The sequence below is a fragment of the Desmodus rotundus genome, chromosome 4, assembly GCF_022682495.2.
Source record: "Desmodus rotundus isolate HL8 chromosome 4, HLdesRot8A.1, whole genome shotgun sequence".
NCBI lineage: Eukaryota > Metazoa > Chordata > Mammalia > Chiroptera > Phyllostomidae > Desmodus > Desmodus rotundus.
Genome location: NC_071390.1, coordinates 100,860,568 through 100,876,318, shown reverse-complemented (window position 1 = coordinate 100,876,318; position 15,751 = coordinate 100,860,568). Strand labels below are relative to the sequence as shown.

The 15,751-nt window shown below is 44.9% G+C and overlaps 1 non-coding gene across 1 annotated transcript; it reads right to left on the bottom strand.

Annotated features, from left to right (window-relative positions):
• Nucleotides 1-1,924: 1,924 nt before the first annotated feature.
• On the bottom strand, nt 1,925-2,055 carry LOC112296392 (small nucleolar RNA SNORA51). Its single transcript, XR_002973876.1, has one exon. It is a non-coding gene; the product is annotated as a small nucleolar RNA SNORA51 (small nucleolar RNA).
• Nucleotides 2,056-15,751: the final 13,696 nt, after the last annotated feature.

Sequence of the window (15,751 nt, the reverse complement as noted above, 5' to 3'; positions counted from 1 at the left end):
AGAAGAAACTCCTGCTGGCATCCCCAGAAGCGTGTTTACTTACCCCTACATTATGCCATTGTCCACCTGAAAAGAAAGTCAGTCAGCTGTCGAGGGGGAAAACAGATGACAAGACAATAGTCACGTGTTACAGAAGAGAGGGTTTTTACACACCTCTGGGGTCCTGGACACCTCTGGCTCTGCCCAGGAATGAACTTTCTCAGCAAAGCTTTGGACTCGCTCAGCTGTGTCCCCGCAGAGCTACCTGCAAAGCCTTTTCCTGAAGTGATGGACTTGTCTTTTGCAACCAGTTAGCACCTGTTCTCAAAACTTGATCCCTCCCCGATTTGTTTCAAGTAGAGCCAGGGGATCAGGACTTAATTAGCAGTGATATATCTCTACTGATCAGTTCCATCCCGCTTCCCCCGGGGCCCCAGATTTGTCTATTTGGGATTCCCGTGCTAGCTGGGCGGCTGGTGTTTGCAGCGAGCCGGCAGACCGGTCTGTGCAGTGTTGGGCGGGAGCCCCCCTGGTGGTGCAGCAGATGCTGCCGCCTCCCCAGAGCTGCCACCGACACAGGGACCCTGCCACGAGGCCTCTCTTCGAGTGAGAAGGTGACCGACAGGAGGAGGGCCACAGGCGCTGGAGCTAGCGCGGTGGAAGCCTGAGTCCCTTGTGTTTGCAAATGGCCCTGGGGCTGCTGAAGCAGGATTTTTTTTTTTTTTTCATGAAGGGAAACCGCCTCCTGCTCTGTACCAGCTTGAAGCCAAAATAACTTGTTTTGGCAACCGTTATTTGGCAATTAGGGCCTCAGCTCACTGAAAGCATTCTTCCATGCAAAATATGCCTTGGAAAGAAAACCCTAAACCACATCTGAGTGGAAATATAGGAAATGAACAAAGGGTGACAGAGCAGTGAGAGTCGGAAAGGGAGGAAGAGGGGGCAGAGGCCGGCCCCTGCGGCGGGGGATCGGCAGGGGCGCGACTGGATGTGTCCCCGGCCTGACTCCAAGTTGGGCCCAGGCCACGGGGAGGCCAGAGGCCAAGCCCGGAGGTCTAGTGTGTCTGCGGGGGGTCGTCTCTCATCGTGCCTCCAAGGGGCCCTCGAGCAGGATTTAAGTGAAGGCCAACTACAGCAGCGGGTGTTGCCTGCGACGGGGCTGTCGCAGGGGTGCACACCTCCTAGCCACCTCCCAAAGGGTGTGCAGGGGCAGGACTGGGTGGGCCAGGGCGCTTGCAGACTGACGCACCCTCCAGCGCCGCTAGCCTTTGCTCCCTTTCAGCCTGGCATCGCCCCATGGAGGGGAGGGTGTGGCAGAAACAGCAGTCCATGGCACCCACATCGTTGTTGAAGAGCGAGAGAACACCAAGCGGAATAGCCTCCTTCCTGGTGCAGTCCGACGAATAAGGGGAGGCTCTGACACGCGGCGCTCTGCTCCGCATCCCTGCGTGGGTGTCTCCTGCGTGTTAACCGAGCTATCCCAATGCACACGCTGCCGCGTGCTGTGGACTTCTCTCATGTAGGGAGCGCCTTCTTTCTTCCCTTCCCTCGCCCAACTCCCCAACTATTTTTTTTTCTTTTCTTTCTTTTTTGTTTTTGGTGGCAAACTTAGGGTAAGATTTTGAAGGCAGGATAACACGACTCCACACTGGGCAAAACAAAACCCCATCCTCAAGCGCAGCAGCCACAGAGGGTAAGTGGGTGAGGGCCAGGACGCTGGTCTCACCTTCCTTAAAACCCCAAAGAACCACCTGAAATTACCAACAGAAGTGTAAATGGTTTCATTGCTGACGCTGATGTCACCCTGTCAACGTGCGCATATCCCAGGGACACCGGTTTAACTTCGCAAGTCAACTACTTTCCCCTCAATATTAGGTTAATTTTCTGATGCTTTTTCTTTTCTTTTTTTCTCTTCTCTTTCTTTTCTCTTTCTTCTTTTCTTCTTCCATGTCCCCCCATCCACAATACAGACCAGGCAAAGGACCTGGGCTGCAGTGTGTGCCAGGTGGGTTTACTCTGCCTCCTCTTTCTGTGAGGCCGTGTAAGAACACAGCCTGTGGTAAGCCCTGGGAGGCCTGATTTTTTCTCTAATAGTGTGAATGTTCACACAGAAATTTGTTAATCCTGGGTTGCTTATGCATAGCCATGGGATGAACCATTTCTAGGCTAATCGGAAATTTGTCCGTGTCTGCGTGACCTATTTCTATATAATCATCCACCTGATACACAAGATTTAGTCATTACAACGGCATTTCTGAATTCAGCTTTCATAAGACATATTGGTTTTAACATTGGTACTTTAAAATCAAAGTATTATTTATTTTTGCTTATGTATCAGATTTAAAGTTTCTAGTGGTCATAGACTAAGATATTTAAATTAAATCTGAATAGTATCTGGCACACTATCTTATAAATCTAATGTGATCTATAATTTTGCATAGATAATACCCTCACCTATGTTTAAATGAATGAAATCAGAATATTATCAACTTCTTTCCATTTGTGAATTATCCTTTTAACTTACATGTAGGGTGGCAAGGTAAACCAGACCATGCAGACTTGGAAGAAAAGTCCAGTTAGCTTGGCACCAGTCTTGCCAACTCTCTGTTCCCTCTTTTCTGGGCCCCCTTTGCTGTGTCTTCAAGCCCACAGTCTGGAAGAGTTATGGAGGCTTGGTGGTATGCCAGCACATTTTGGCTTGCCTTTCTTTTGAAAATTTAGGAAGAGTTCTGCCTACAACTTATAAAGAGGGACCCAAAAAACTCCAGAATTATCTTCTGGAGGGTGGGCCTCTTGTAGTACAGGCTTCCTCCACTACGTGAGTGTTCTAGGAACCCATCTGCATCAGTGTACCAGCTGGCGTTGTTGTGAGAGGCTGCGTTCAGATTCAGAGAAATTGTCTTTAAAGACTCTTAATGCGTTTGCCCATTTTATCATGGGTGGTTTACAAGACCCCCTGCCTCACCACGCTGAGTGTTGAGCAGTTTTTGACCCAAAATGGCATGCCCCCCATGCCCTATCTCCCCTATTCACCCTACCTCCCCCAAAGGGACTTTTTGTTGTTGTTGTTTTACTGGATGAAAAAGTCCTCAAAAGGAAATGTTTTGCTGATGTAGAAGAGGTGAAACAAAAAATGGCAAAAGCACTAAAAGGTATCCAAATTAATGAGTTCAAAAACCGGTTTGAGCAGTAGAAAAAAAATGTCTCGATAGGTGTATTGCATCAAAGGCAGAGTACTTTGAAGATGACTGAAGTTTAAGTATGTACAAATAAATACACATTTTTTTACAAATAAATTCTGGGGTTTTGGGGTTTACACTTGTAGTCTGGACCATGAAAAAAGTAAAGTATATAACATTTTCTCTCTGGGCACGGGTATTGAGGTCCCAACGTTCTAAAACGGTTAGTGTCTTTCAAAGTTGGCTCCAAGGGCTTCATCCCTTCTTCAGCCAACCACCTGCACTCACATGGGTGAGCTCTACACGTAGGTGCAGCTGGCTTTTGGAGGGCAACAGGTAGCTACTGACAGGAGCAATAGGAAGAGCATATGATAGCTCTAGAGATTAACTGCATATATGTTTTAATATAAATTTCTGTCACGTTTAGAGATGGCAGCTAGAATATTATGGCAGAATGCTACTCTACCCTTGGAATTGAAGGTATTTCTACCCCCAGCAGAAACAGAAGCTCATTTTGCCAATATTTGAAAGGCCCGTGGGCATAACAGGCATAGAACCTTTTCAGAGTAATTTTTTAAATCAGTTAGTCTTTGGAACATCAAAAGCTATGTAAATTCATATTGCATATTGTAGGAACTAAATAAGTAATTGTTAAATGAATAGATGAATATTAGAATCTGACAGACCTCACATACTTAGCTTCTAAACCAACTTTTAAGGTTCTGGAGTTTTGCAGGTGCATGCATCTCCCTGCATCACTGAAGGACACCCTAGTGTACTCACCCTTAAATCATTCAATACCTGGGTGAGAAGAAAAATGTCCCTAAGCTGATTCTCCTTATTAATTGGCTTAAATGCAGTCAGGAGGCAGGTTACCTGAACGCGAACTGCCTTTTCGTAAACATGCTCGGTGAATTACATGCTAAGATTTTCCTCTTTGTCCACATCTCATAATTAAGACTATTGTCAAAGTAACACATAGCACAGATATCACTTGTCTTTAGCACTCATCTTGACTTATACTTCCTTGCCTGAAGTCACTATGCTGCAGGATGACACTGTCAAGTGCTTTTCTAATAAGTTATTCTTGTTTATATTAGGTTAGTGAAAGACTGCAACAGTTTTAAAAATTAAGCTAAAGAAAGAAATGAAGGGTGAATTTCAGATGTAGCCAGTGAGGCATGGTGGGGAAGTGGGCATGTGTTGTCATCTTGTAAAACCATCTAAAATGCAGTCAGTCAAGCAGGAAGAGCTCAGCAATCTGACTCGGGAAAGTGCCTCATTGGAGCACCGATGGAATTTACCTCCCAAGATTGGGAACTGAATTCTTCTCCATAGGAAGGGCTCCCAGAACAACATACGCATTTGTGTGGATCTCTTGAAAAATTGTAACCACTTTGCTTTGCCCTGGGAGAAGCAGATTTTGCTGACCTTGGGTAAATAAGTTAACCTCTGCAGTTTGGTGTCTGAATCTATACAGAATAACAATTTTGTAGCACTTCCCAGAGACATGAGGAAGATAGTGAGCTGCCGTTAAAGGGCCTGCAGTGCCTCGGGTAGAGCTTCAACGTGAGGTTATCTGTTTGATTGGAAGGTGAGATTATTACCTCTTTGACTGAAATTCATATATATGAGAAACCAACACTGCACCCCAGTGTTGTTCTTAATTCACAGAGGTTGGTGCACTTAGTACGCTAGAGGAGTATTTTATATGTGTTACTCACAGAAAACAACTCCCCTCACAGTGCCCCCAGTGTCTTTGTGCTCTCCCCACGCTGCTCAGGAGCTCGGCGGCCTCCCGCTCCTAAAAGCGAGGGTTTGTCTGTGTCTGTATGTGGGAACAGCAGCATTCAATTCTCTACACAGAGTTTGAGAGTTGTCTCCTTTATTTCCTGTTGACTCAGCTATCTTCTTCCCACATTTTGGGGTTTGTGGTAAATGAAGAATTTGTATTTGGCCACTGGAAACAAGGCTTTTGAATAAGCAGAGAATCATGTGGATCCTATGATTTTTCTAAATGATCTGTAATTCTCCTTTCCTCAGAGACTCATCAACATGAATAGGAATTCTATGTGCATTTGCTAGGAGTGAGACCTCAGTGATAGGAGAAGGCTTAACTAAAAACCATCTAAAACTCAGCTTTAAGATTCCTCACTTCCTTGACATTCTTTCAAAAACAAATGAGCCCTTGTGAATGATGCACAAAGCCTTGTTTTGTTTCTGCAACTTTTCTCCCTCTTGACAGGCAATAGGCCTCCACCAAAGGAAGAAATGCTTAAATTCATACCGATAAAAATAGACGTTGTCTATGCAAATCCGAGGGCGCACTGCAAAAGAACTTGATGTACATTTGACCCAGTCCATTTAATAAATTTGAAGGATTTTACACATACTTTTCTATTTCTCTTTCTACTTTTTATTTCTCTTTTCTTATTCCTTATGCAGTTACCAAAAAGAAAATCTTTAAAATTATGTTAAAGTTCACCATTTTCCCTGTAAACATCCTAAACTGGAGAGTGAACTCATTGTAATCACTCAAAAACCTTTTAACCATTTTTACCTGTACAGTTCACTGCTGGGCCACGTTCACCGCCAACGATCTGCAGAACACCATTGTCTTTTAAGCATCGTACTTTAAAGCTCTCCTCCAAAAGAATTGTTCTCACTCCCAGCACACGACTGGGAATGACTGGTCCCAGCACAAGATTAGGAGGCTTGTTGGAGGCTGGGTCTGGCTTGGGGTGAATGGAGTTCAGGCCCCAGAGGTGAAGGCCTGTCTTGAGCAGAGGGAAGAGGCGGACGTGTGGGCAGACACAGCCACGTCTCCACGTAGCAGACGAATAGGATACACTAGGTCCGCGGGACGCAGCAAACTGTCACAGGAGAATAAACGGTGACGCCAGTGGCAAATTCTCTAGAGAGACGGAGAACAAGGTACGAGGTGCGGGAGGGTTAGAAAGTTCGGAAGGCAGATCTTCAATGAGTAAGCGTCCGGGAGTCCCTGTGGGTCACTGTTTACTTCGCTGCAGGACAAGAATACCTTTTAAGGTGTTGTTTCCTAATTTATTTTTCTTCCTCATTCTTTTGAACTCCCGCTTCCCCCCAGTGTTTACTAGGGAGAAATTAACTCCTTTTCCATCAATCACGACTTTATATTTCATCCTATTCTAAGTATTTTGAAACGGAGCATGTGGGGTTGTAAGGAAAGGTACCTCAACTCTGCTACTAAATACAGCACTCTTCCTTCTTCCTTCTCCTCCCCACCCCGTTAAACTTACCTTGTTGCTCATGTTGGACTTTCATGGTTGCTGTCGTTACTTGCTAACTAGATAAATAGACAGGAATTTGGGGCAGGGCTTGGTAGAAGGGTGTGCAGGGGATGGCGAAGTGTGTTTCCTGACCTTTTCCTGAGGGGGATAATCAGAAGCTTACGAAACTGTGAGGCCAGAGGCTCATGAGCTCAGTGATCAAATGTGGCCCAGAATTTTGGAGAAAGCTATTCTTTCTGCCTTTGCACAGGAGCTAGCGTCACTCTGATATCCCAAAGGTGGCAAGTTCCACGACTCTGTCGTGAGCATTGCTTTTCTCCTCCTGAGTGGTGGCAGAAGAAGCACTCTTCAGAGTGGCTTCCGGGCCAGCAGGTACAGACACTTTGGGACCAAAGGCAGAGAAGAGTGGGGTGGGTATCATGTGGTGACAATAGCTGACAGCCCCATTTGTGGGCACAAGTAAAGCACCCCCTAAGGATTTCCGCAAGTAACCTATGGACCTGTGGAAGAAGGGCTAGGAACCTATTTTATAATATCATCACAAGGGTGGAGGCTTTGCACTGATACATTATATGACTCCAAAATATTCACATTATTCCTAAACTTCCTCTGCCAAATGACAAATACACTAATTATTGTCTAAAACATGTGACTTAATGCCCTAGGGCACAATAATAGCTCAACAAAGGTACTGAGATATTTCCTGTCAGAAGTATCTTATAAAGATTTGCCAGCCAAAGATATGACACTGTATTATTTTAAAGTGGCAAAGATGCTACAAAATTTCAATTCAGTGCAGGACCCACAAAAGTTAACTCATTGGACTAGAAACATATTCTGAGATACAATTATGAGCCAGGTTCTAGGGGTGAAATTATGAAGCAGGGTGTATTCTTTCAACTCGGAGACACAAAGTTAAGAATTATCTGTGTAAGAGAGACCTGGAGGAAACATCAGTACTCGAGGACTATGCAAAGGAGGAGTCCCCTCGGGGACACAAGAGCAGCTGGAGACAAGTGTCCTTCGCGTCCTGGCTCTAGGTTCCCTGTGCACTTCGTCCCCCCAGTGAGGGTACTCCAGGCGTCTGGATATCTTCCCTGGCTGTAGAAGGCGCCAGGGAGGAGCCAGCCTAGAGCAGGGGTTCCCTCTACTTGAATAGCACATTTTTTCTCGACGGCGGAGGCTCCACACTACTCAGAGCATTGTACCAGGTAACGGTCTTCTTTCAGAATCCCGGTGGAGAAGGATTACACAAAATTCTTTCAGCTCCAGGATTCCCAAATCTCTCTGGAAGATCTCCATTCTTTCTCCCTCACCCAGTACCCCTCTTCTACTCAAGTTTAAATCCACAGTCACCTCTCACCCCCTGGTGCTCCTCTGCCTTTTTCATCAGGTTGTACCCCCAGGCCAGGGCCAGGACGGGTTTCTGTTTTGCTTTGCCGTGTTCCCTCTGGTATGACAGGAAACCACCATACATCATGGTGTATCATTTATCTTTCTTACTCTGTGGCGATCTCTATCAACTGTGCTCTAGTTCTCTACTTTGTTTCCTTGAAACTCACACATCCTCTCTTCTCTCAACAAAGCCTGCCTCTTGCAAATGGAAACCTTGGCGTTCACATCTATTTTCCCTAAAATGAGCTTCAACAGCCTCCTTTGGAGAAGCTCAACACTGACTCCTTTGTTTTCGGCTGGTTTCTACCGCCTCCCTGCTGAAGCAAGGGGCGCCCTCCCCTTCAATGGACGGCAGGCAGTGGGAATTACTGGGGAGGAAAAATACATCCAATAATATTTTTAAAATACTGTCCCATTATAGAAGAATGTCAGGCAGCAGCTGAGGTTGAAAACCCTAAATTTGTAGCCGCTCTAATCTCGCTATCGCATGGTTTTCTCTGGCAGCACTCAGGAGGCTGAGCATAAGCAGAGTTGAACAGATCCAGGCTGGGTGTTCAGAGGCAAGTTCTTCGAAAAGAAAGGGACAAATGAGTCGAGCTATTGACAGGACAGTGAGTACTGGATGATGGAAAAAGCGAAGTGAGAAAAGGGCCAGAGGAAACATAAAGGTCAGGAAACTAGAAGTTTCTGAATATTTGGAATGGATTGGGAAGTAACTGAGTGGGAGTGAGTGACAGTCTTAAATGTATAATTTTAGTGATGAAATAGTTTATGGAAGTTCAACTCAGGCGAGGTCATGCCCAAGTGTGTGGAAAAATATCCTGCCACTCTCCCGATTAGGCTATGAATACCAGAGTCGCCTAAAACCCAGTGCACTATTCCTTTGGCATTCCCACCCGAATGGCTCCTTCAACTTCCCCGGGGTGGTCGCTGCCAGCAGGAAGGACTGTAGCGCAGGCTTCCCCGTTTCCTGCCTTCTCGCCGCTCCCTGTGGGAACACCTTGTCCTCGCGTTGGGAGGGCTCTCTAAAACAAAGCCAGGGGAAGAGTAAAACGTTGGCGACACTGATGTCAGCCCTTGTGGGTCTTACATGCTATGTCTTCACTGCTGACCCATGGAAAACAATTCAAAGATACAAGTACAATGAGAATAAGTATTTACAAAATTTACAAAATTGTTTTGTCCATTTTATTAACCCCCATGCCACTGTGACACCTATTTTACAGATGAGGGAAATGAAGGTTCTGTGAGGTTAGTCCAAGTTCACAAAGCTAGTTTATCCACTTTGCCTGTCATACCTGGCCCAGGTACCGTCTCCCTCTCGGACTCGTCTCCTCCTCCTCTCAACCATACCCCACAGCTTGTCCTGTTCCCGACCTGCTTCTTGACCTGTGCGCACTCTGTGCACAGCTCTTTCTGTCTGACTGGCGGCAGGTACTCTATTGCCACATCATCACTCACCCGTGTGCGCACCATCACAGGAGCACCGAGCACAGAGTACGGCTCCTATCAAGGCCCTCTGAGTGGTTCTTCAGTGAAGAAGTAGACAACCTTGGCAACAACGTAGAAGGAAAAGAGCATCTGTGGATAACAGTGCTTCCCATAGTCCATTTGCCAACAGCTCTCATGCCGCTGGGGGCTGCCAGGCTGCGTGCTCTCAAACTGACTTGTGGAAAGAGAAGACGTGAGGGCTTGGACTGACCTGCTCAGGTACACTGAAGGTGATACTCCAGGGAGACAGGAACTTAGGAAATGGGGGTGTCATAGGCAGATAGCCAATCCTGGACCTTTGGGCTTCAGGAAGGAAAGGGCAGGAAGGAGAACAGGATTTTTACAGCCTTGGACATAAAGATCTTCTTGTAAAACCAAACTTCAAAGGGAGACAGAATATCACTCCTCTCCAAAGAGTCTCGTCAATGATCACAGTATCTCTGAGAGGGAAGTGCGTTGGAAGGAGTATTCCTCCAATGAGGAAACAGTGTGAAATGGCTTGATCACCGGCAAACTAGAAAAACATGGCCCAGTGTATTTCCAGACTCTCCCTCTAAAGTGCCAGCAGCGTCCACCAGACCGGTAGCCACTCACTAAAGAGGCATTTACAGAGACCGCGTGAGGCCCAGCACCGCGCCAGGAGGCGGGAAATGCAGTCTCTGGCCTAGAGGGTTTCACACAGCACCTGATCACCAGAGAAGTTTGCAAATAACCGGAACCGGCAAACAAATATCTGTGACACACGGTGCGAAGTACAGGGTAGAAGTGTGAACATGGCTAGGGGATCACAGAGGAGAGAGTGATTACGTTTGCCTGGGAGCATTCAAAAGCCTCTCACTGGAACCGTCTGTCCATCACAAGGCTCAGGGAGCTGACATTATTAGCAGAGCTCTGGGTTAATACCTTGAATGAAGCTGTTAAGTGAGGACAAGCTGTCCGTCCACAGCACTGTTTTCATACCTTACGGCATTATCTTACAGAATTAGTCACCTGCGCCCCCGCTGCCCCCGCAATGGAGATGAACTGTGCGGAGGGTTGTCACAATCCCTCACGTTATTCGGTACTTACCATTTACTACGCTAGTGTCGTTACACGAATTATTAACTTAATTCCCACAACTTGTATCAGTAAAAAATATTTGCATTGCCATTTTATAGATGAAGTTTAGAGGGATTAAGTAGCTTGCCCAATAGTTCACACTGAGACAAATTACTGTTATTTTCAGAACAGTCCCTGTTTGATTAATGAGGGTGATTAGTTGTTTTGGTCACATGTTTACGAAGTTATCCAAATTAGCATTTATTTTTGTTGCTCAAAATTAATAGCGTTCATTTAATTACATAAAATTAACGTTGACCTTTCTCGTGAAATGTTTCCTTTTCTCTCAGTAATACCTCCCCCACAAAGCCCTCTGAACATAAGGAGGTAAAGTAACTATTCACTTGCCTGCCATGTTATGGGCCATGTAGTTGAGATGCGGACAGTGGTCCCACAAGCTCAGAACGCCATTCATATAAGCATGACTGGTGAGTTAGAGTTAAAGAGGCAGCAATTTTTTAAAGCTGCAGCTCAAAATCACCTGGACTGGATGTGTTAAACCAATGCACCTAATTAGAATTGACTTAGAGTGATACCTTTCTTTGTCACTTAATATCCTCTCACCTCCAAATCCAGAGGTTTTTACCTGTACCACAGAAACCTCGCTTCCGAAGGCAGAACACCCACTCTCCAGGCCTTTAGCCTCTTGAACTCAGGCAATGGGAAGTTCAGGTCTCGTGACCACATTCCCACTAGGGAAAATTCCTGATTACCTCACTCTTCCAGCAGAGTTAAGTAAACTCCCACGACAGATAGCCATTTAAAGAAAAGCAGTTGCTGATGAATTAATTATACACAGAGCTGTCTATATCGATGTCACTTAAATGTTAAATTTCCAGCCTCAAAATGCCTGGTTTGAATCCCATCGCCTCTACTCAGTGAGTATGAGTCATTGGGATAGTTATTGAAACTTGCTAAGCCTAACTTGCCTGATTTGTCAAACGCAGGTGATAACTGGGAGAGACTGCAAGTGCCCAAGACCTGACGGGTTTAGTCAGTTAGGATTTCAAAGAAGCCTGAACATCTGTAAGGAAAGTGCCAGCGCTGGTGCTGAAGCCCTTTCTCCCCGTTTCCCACAGTACTGGACTAATAGCTGAGTACACAACTGCTCAGCTGGATTACTTCCTTGTCTCCCTGGGTACCAGATCAGCCATGACCAAATTACCTCTAATGGAATGTAATTCGCTGTGAGTCACTTCTGGGCTAGGTCATACGGATCCTGGAAGAGCAGTCTTCCAAGCACTGTTTGCCCTTTCTCCTGCCAGAAATGGTAACAATGGCAATGATCGTGAGGTACTGCCCACCATCCTGGGGCCCTGGATGACTATATGGAAGAGAGGCATGTGAGTATATCTACTGGATTCATGAGAAAATCAGAATCCTATTCTGTTTCAGTCGTTACATTTTGGATATTGATGCAATAACAGTATATAAATCACCAAAGAGTTATAAGGATTGAGAAGGATAGTACATGTGCTCTTAGCATAAAACATTACTAAGCGTCAGCTATTAATGTGAGAGGCTGTAGTGGCTGTGTTTCCTTAGAACCTGCTCAAACTGAGAGATGTTTTACAACAGGGAGAGGGGAAAAATGAGAAGTCTCCTTCCTGCTCAGGATTTGCCTGAGAAAACCTGCAGGCAAAGCGAGGAATTCTTTGCATTGTCACCGTGACGCCAGTTCCTTTTTGCAGGGAAAGCAAGCAATTGCAGAACTCTTAAGTCCAGTGACTCAGAAGCCTTTATTTGACCCAGAAAACCTCCAGCCAGATTATATAAGGCACAAGGTCAAATAGATAAGATAGATAAGAATCTAAAAGCCAAACAGAAGTCTCTAATTAATGCCAACAATCTGCTCTTTACAGCTTCAATTTGGTCTCTAGTTGGTAGTTAAATTAACTGTAGTTCATTTCCTATTACAGTCAACTTACAATTAGGCATAATAATGAAGGGAAGTAATGGCATTCACGACTAAAAAGAGTGAGTACCACAAAATTCATTTTCTTTGGCTTTGGAACTGTGTGCATGTGGAATGTACATGTACATTCGCCACTGTGCCATCTACACACAGACCTGACCCCTCCCAAAAGAATTAGGAACAATTGGTCCACATCTCTTCTTGGTTGTTGATTTTCTATTCCCATGATTAACTTTACACAGAACTGAAATAAAGTCTTTTGTTTCCTTACTAGTGCAATTATGCAAAATCATTTCTGGACCAGTATTTTATTTAAAGTTCAATCACAGTTTAAAACGAATCCATCAGATTTCTGGAAAATATTAAGCGCACCTCCTACAGCACAATAAGAAGCTCTACAGTAACTGTGGCTGAAACAGTGTCCAGGACGCGGTCTTGTCCTTTCACTCCTCTCGACTCTATTTCGCCTCTGTCCACGTGCCCTGTTGTGAAAAGGGGCATCAACATAGAGACCTGGAATTCTTTAATGAACCATTTTCAGTTCGGTCGCTTTATTTGTAGGAGTTTTACTTTAGTGGGATTCCTCAGGAAGAAGAGTATTTAAGAACTACAAGAGACTATTTGTTTCCTCACCTTTTGACCCATGTTGAGTGTCTGGTTTTCTCCAGCCACATTCTGTTACCAACAATGGGCTATACCAGGACCACAGTATAGGAGGGGTCATTAGCCCTGGGAAGAAAAGAAATAACTCGCACTCCACAGCCACTGATAAGACAGCAGCAGCCTCACCTCCTAAATCAATTCTTGGAGACTCAAAGAAAATTGGGCTACTAAACATTTACTTAATATATTCCCTTCCATTTAAATGCCCCCCAAACCCTCATATGCTGTTAAAAGCAATTTGGCGATACCTGATAAAGATGAAAATGTACATCCCTGAGGACCTAATAATTCTACTCCTAGATATACACCAATGACAAGTATGCACATAAACATACAAGAGCATGCACAGATGTATGTTCATTGCAGAATTGTTCAAGAAGGGAAAACTGGAAATAGCCTAAATGCCTACCAATAAGAGCAAGAAAAAATAAACTGTGCAATGGAAGTCTGCACTGCAGTAGAAGTCTACCCTCTTTTATTTTTTTTTAAACCTCACCCTAGGATATGTTTGTTGATTTTGGAGAAAGAAAGGTGAAGAGAGAGAAAAAGAGAAAGAGAGATAGAAACATCGATGTGTTAGAGATACATTGATTGGTTGCTTCTCATACATGTCTTGACCTAGGTACGTGCCCTGAGTGGGAATCCAACCTGCAAACTTTGGTGTACAGGATGATGCTCCAACCAACTAAACAACCCAGCTAGGGTTATCCATTCTGATTTATAAAGATGTGTGAGTATGAATAAATATAAAAACATAATATTGAGTGAAGAAATCCAGTGGTAGACTTTTATGTTCTAATATACCATTTATACAAAAAGCAAAACTAAATATTATTTATGGATATATATATAGCTATTGCCGTAACTATATATAAATTTAAAAACATGGAATAATTAAAACTCAAATTCAGGATAGTGGTTCTTTCAGAGCAGAGATGGGATACTAAAAAGAAGAATGGGCTCAGGGAGGGTATCAAGAAACTCAACCAAACATCTAGTCTTTTATTTCTTACGAAAAGATTTGAGGAGCTATGACATTATACTAAAATGTGTCAAAGCTCTGTGGAGCATCAATGACTATTCGTGACATTATCTTCTAGGTTTCCCTTATGCCTGAACTATAGGACTTTCTCAAGTGGTGTCTTGATAGTTGGATGTGGGTGGGCGTCATCACTTCATTTATGTTCACAACAGGCAACGTGAGTCATGGCTTCTCCAGAGAGCAGCAGCTGAGGCCCGGCCAGCGTGTGCTGAAGACGAGGGCCCCTTAACTGCCCTGGAACTCCAAGCAGTAGCTAAATATATATGCATTTACATATAGCAAGCATTTATTATGGGCTAGACTGAGTGCTTAACACGCACTATCTCCTGTACTCCTTACAACAATTCCGAGGGTAAGACACTGTTGTTATACCCATTGTATAGATGAGGAAACTGAGTTGTACAGAGCAACAATTTTCATCTTGCGGCACACGTAAACTTCAGTGGTACACCAGAAAGTATATTTTTTGCCCATCTGACAAAAAAAGCAGTTATAATTTTCTTTATTCATACCAGATGCTATTGTTGTATTGGCTGCTGTCATTTTGTTATTTGACAATCTAAGGGAAATGAGGTCAGTGCCCCTGACAAAATAGTCAGGTACTGCATGTTTTAAACATTCTTGTGGGACTGGTTGAAAATTGCTGGTGTAATCTGGCCCGGGTCCCATGGCGCGTGGAGAAGGCAAGAATCACTCCAGGCCCTCTGAGACTCTACCACCACTCTCTACTACCTCCTCACAGTTGATGTCCATCGTCTTTACAAATAGTTACTTTCCAGAATTTTCAGGATCAAGAGTTCACCAAAGTTCCAAGTGCAGGAGGTGTGGGAACCACAGTGTAGCAATTCTCTGACGCTGGAACTGTCCCTGCTGCACACCCGTCACTGCATGCTGAGGACAACTCCTCGGAGAACTTGAAAGCTGTCCTGCCAACCAGGCCTCTACTCGGGAGCCAGGTTGGCTGAGGCCTGTCCTCCTGACAGCTCTGGAGTCAGCAGTGTTCATTCACAGTTTCGATCCATTCAGCGGCAGGCCTGAAACAGAGACGTCATAAATCCCATCAAAATCTCCTCCATTATGTGACACACTTTGTTAGAACAGAATAAGGGGTTCGGCTCTGTTGGACCAAATCAAGTTGGTCTATGTGGAGTATCACATTTTAGATTCAAATCCCTCTTAAATCCTCTGCTTAGGCTCGTGGTTAACAATATTTTTATATCTGTCTGCAGAGATGACAGGCAGCCCAGCTCTGGAGCGGGCCCAGCGGCCTCTGCGCGGCTGCTTTGCGAGGCAGGCTCCATAGATGAAAGGCAGAAATCCCACCACCCCAGTGTCTCCTGATTAGCCTGGAGAAAAGCTGAATGACAAACATGTTTCCAGTCTGCCTGGCCCATGCAGGGAAATGGGGCAATCTGGCCTGAAAGGGGATTTAGACTTTTGTTGTGTGCAAGGGAGGGGGGATGGAGAAAAAAGCTGATTTAAATCCATCCACAATGCTTTCCCTCTTGGTGATCTCTCAGATAAGAGGCAGCCTGGCTGTGGTTCAGACCCCCACCATGCCCGTGCGCCTTCCCTGTGCCCGCCTCACCGCTGGGTAACCTTGGCCCTCTCAACACCAGACACTATATGGATTATGGCAACTGGTCGTTTCAGAGTGCTCGCTCTTTTAGCCAGAACCTCATACTATGCTTGCTGATTAATAAATTTGGCCTACAGTAAA